The sequence below is a fragment of the Oncorhynchus masou genome, chromosome 14 (genome assembly GCF_036934945.1).
Source record: "Oncorhynchus masou masou isolate Uvic2021 chromosome 14, UVic_Omas_1.1, whole genome shotgun sequence".
Lineage (NCBI taxonomy): Eukaryota > Metazoa > Chordata > Actinopteri > Salmoniformes > Salmonidae > Oncorhynchus > Oncorhynchus masou.
The window spans coordinates 502,349-506,879 of NC_088225.1; positions in this window are offsets into that span (position 1 = coordinate 502,349).

The following is a 4,531-nucleotide window of genomic DNA, read 5'->3' on the forward strand; positions in this document are numbered from 1 at the left end:
CAAGCTTAGCCTTTTCTTAACAACACTGTCATCTCAGATTTTCAAAATATGCTTTTGAACCATAGAAATTGACTAATTTGTGTAAGAGTATGCAAAGCTAGCATAGCATTTTGTGTAGCATGTAGCACGCAACATTTTCACAAAAACCAGATAACCAAATAAATAAAATCATTTACCTTTGAAGAGCTTCGGATGTTTTCAATGAGGAGACTCTCAGTTGCATAGCAAATGTTCAGTTTTTCCTGAAAGAATCTTTGTGTAGGAGAAATCGCTCCGTTTTGTACATCACATTTGGCTACCGAAACGAACCGAAAATTCAGTCACCAAAACGTCAAACTTTTTCCGAATTAACTCCATAATATCGACCGAAACATGGCAAACGTTGTTTAGAATCAATCCTCAAGGTGTTTTTTCACATATCTCTTCATTGATATGCAGTTCGTGGAAGCCTGCTTTCCCCTCAGAATCGCATGGAAAAATACCAGCAGCTGAAAAAGACGCACCAATTTCGACGGAGGACACCTGGAAAATGTAGTCTCTTATGGTCAATCTTCCAATGATATGCCTACAAATACGTCACAATGCTGCAGACACCTTGGGGAAACGACAGAAAGGGCAGGCTCATTCCTCTCGCATTCACAGCCATATAAGGAGACAATGGAAAACGGAGCCTCAAAAATCCTGCTGGTTTCCTGGTTGCCGTTTCATCTTGGATTTGCCTGTAGCTCCCGTTCTAGGGCACCCACAGACAATATCTTTGCAGTTCTGGAAAATTCAGAGTGTTTTCTTTCCAAAGCTATCAATTATATGCATAGTCGAGCATCTTTTTGTGACAAAATATCTTGTTCAAAACGGGAACGTTTTTCATCCAAAAATGAAATTGCGCCCCCAGAGTTTCAAGAGGTTAACTTCTTTAGGGATCAAATCCCGTTAACTGGATTGATTTGACAACAGCCAGTGAAATGGCAGGGCGCCAAATTCAAACAACAGAAATCTCATAATTAAAATTTCCCAAGCATACAGTTATTATACACCATTTTAAAGATAAACTTCTTGTTAATCCAACCACAGTGTCCGATTTTCGCTTTATGGCGAACCATGCATACCATGCGATTATGTTAGGTCAGTGCCAAGTCACAAAAAAACATACAACCATTTTCCAGCCGAAGAGAGGAGTCACAAAAAGCAGAAATAGAGATAAGATTTATCACTAATCTTTGGCCATCTTCATCAGATGGCACTCATAGGACTTCATGTTACACAATACATGTATGTTTTGTTCGACAAAGTTCAAATTTCTATCCATAAATCTTAGTTTACATTGGCGCGTTATGTTCAGTAATGTTTTGCCTCAAACATCCAGTGAATTTGCAGAGAGCCACATCAATCATAAACTTTGATGAAAGATACAAGTGTTATACATAGGATTAAAGATACACTTCTCCTTAACCTCTTACACTTATGGTGGCGCTATTTCATTTTTGGAAGAAAAACGTTCCCGTTTTAAACAAGATATTTTGTCACAAAAAGATGCTCGACTATGCATATAATTGCTACTGTTCGAAAGAAAACACTCTGACGTGTCCAGAAATACAAATATCTTCTCTGTGCGTGCCCTTTAACGTGAGCTTCAGGCAAAACCAAGATGACTTGGCATCCAGGAAATGACAAGGATTTTTGAGGCTCTGTCTTTCATGATCTCCTTATATGGCTGTGAACGCAAGAGGAATGAGTCTGCCCTTTCTGTCGTTTCCCCAAGGTGTCTGCAGCATTGTGACGTATTTGTAGGCAGATCGTTGGAAGATTGACCATAAGAGACCACATTTACCACGTGTCCGCCCGGTGTCCTGCGCCGAAATTGGTGCGCAAAAGTCACCTGCCAGTATTTTTCCATGGGGCAGAGAGAGAAAGCAAGCTTCCAAGAACTGCATGTCAATGAAGAGATATGTGAAAAAACACCTTGAGGATTGATTCCAAACAACGTTTGCCATGTTTCGGTCGATATTATGTAGTTAATCCGGCAAAAGTTTCACGTTGTAGGTGACTGCATTTTCGGTTCGTTTCGGTAGCCAGGCGCAATGTAGAAAACGGAACGATTTCTCCTACACACAGACGCTTTCAGGAAACACTGCGCATTTGGTATGTGGCTGGGAGTCTCCTCATTGAAAACATCAGAAGCTCTTCAAAGGTAAATGATTTTATTTATTTGGTTATCTGGCTTTTGTGAAAATGTTGCGTGCTACATGCTACACAAAATGCTATGCTAGCTTTGCATACTCTTACACAAATTAGTCAATTTCTATGGTTCAAAAGCATATTTTGAAAATCTGAGATGACAGTGTTGTTAAGAAAAGGCTAAGCTTGAGAGCAAACGCATTATTTTAATTTTATTTGCGATTTTCAGAAATCGTTAACGTTGCGTTATGCTAATGAGCCTGAGGCTTAGTCACAATCCCGGATCCGGGATGGGGAGTTTCAAGAGGTTAAAGCAACCGCTGTGTCAGATTTCAAAAAAGCTTTACGGCAAAAGCATACCATGCAATCATCCGAGTACAGCGCTCACCCACCAAAACAAGCCATACAGATATCTGCCAAGTTGTGGGGTCAACAAAAGTCAGAAATAGCGTTATAAATATTCACTTACCTTTGATCTTCATCGGAATGCACTCCCAGGAATCCCAGTTCCACAATACATGTTCGATAAAGTACATCTCTATGTCCAAATACCTCCTTTTTTGTTCGCACGTTTAGTTCACAAATCCAAATGCGCAAAGCGTAGGCACTAAGTCTAGACAAAGTCAAAGTTCCATTAAAGTTCGTAGAAACATCTCAATCAATCTTTAGGATATTTTTTTTAATCATAAATCTTCAATAATATTCCAACTGGACAATTCCGTTGTCATTAGAACGGAAAGGGAACGGAGCTCACGGCCACGCACGATAAGCAACTCATGGCTTTCAGCTGAGCCACTTACTCCGAATGCTTTTATTCTCTCCCCTTTCACAATAGAAGCCTGAAACAACTTTCTAAAGACTGTTTGACAACTAGTGGAAGCCTAGGGAAGTGCAATCTGACCCCTGGATATTGGATAGGCAATCACTTGAAAACCAACAAACCTCAGATTTCAACACTTCCTGGTTCCTGGCAAGCAGTAAAATTTGATTTAAAAAACACCTTATGGAACAGCGGGGACTGTGAAGCAACACAAACATTAGCACAGACACATGCACATATACACACACAATAACATACGCACTATACATACACATGGATTTAGTACTGTCGATATGTGGTAGTGGTGGAGTAGGGACCGGAGGGCACACAGTGTGTTGTGAAATATGTATTGTAATGTTTTTAAAATTGTATAAACTGCCTTAATTTTGCTGGACCCCAGCAAGAGTAGCTGCTGCTTTGGATCCATAATAAATACAAATGCAAAACATTTAGCATAGTAAGGGCTTGCTTACACTTATCCAGACCCTTTAGATTGGCAGACATGGAAGGTATAGATGCATGCGGGTTGTTTTTTCAGTAGGGATTCACTTTTTCTCACACCTTCAGTAATAATATCTCCCCAATTTCCATGTTATTTGTATTAGGTGGGTTACGTCGACCTCAACCTGTCTGAGTATTCAGGCTCTGGGTATGTGACCCGACACTGCCTCCTAGAGGGATATGTGAACAAGGACAACAAGCTGGACAACTAAGTGAACCCAACAATGTATTTCAGATTCATCAGAGGACACCCTGAGAAGGCAGCTGGCGATGAAGCGGGGCATCCAGACTGGATGCCATGCCAGTCAGAACCCGGAGGCAAAGGAGAGAGTCAGAGTTGCCGGTCAGTTGACTCGGGTCAAGAAAACACGGCTGGATGGCCAAGATGTGGTTGTAAATCTCTGTCTGGAGAGCTTGTGCTCAGTATTTGAGCTCCCTCCTCCCATGGAAGGTGCTTTGAACTTGATGCTGGTTTCAAGAACACGGATTAATCCTAGCCTATGTAGGATGTAAAGCATGACATATTACTCAATAGAGAATGCTAATGCTTAGTATTTATATCTATTACAGAAGCTGGACTTGCACTCTTTATTGGTGGTACCACAACCCTTGGTGTCACTCATATACAGAACAGGTAACCTATTGGAGATGGATCTCAACTGATCCTTTAATTGTCATATGTTGATTCTAATGTAATGATATTCCGATTCTAAATTGGATTTCTAGTGATGATCAACAGGGACTCACTCCTATGCTGAAAGTTAAGAGAAAGTCATCATAATGAAATAAATATATTGAAATAAAGATGTTTCGCCCCCAAGCCACAAGAACATCTTATTTTCTTTGCTCCTACCCTATATCAGAGACCTACTGTAAATTACTATTGTTTTAATGCAAATGCACTCATGAAGAATATTAATAACACTTTCGTCAAATTGGAAACTCTTCTTTGCTTATTAATTTTGAGTGCATTTGGACACGTTTCTTGCTTTGATAAACGAAGCGGACACGACCTAGGTGTTGTGGTGATTATGT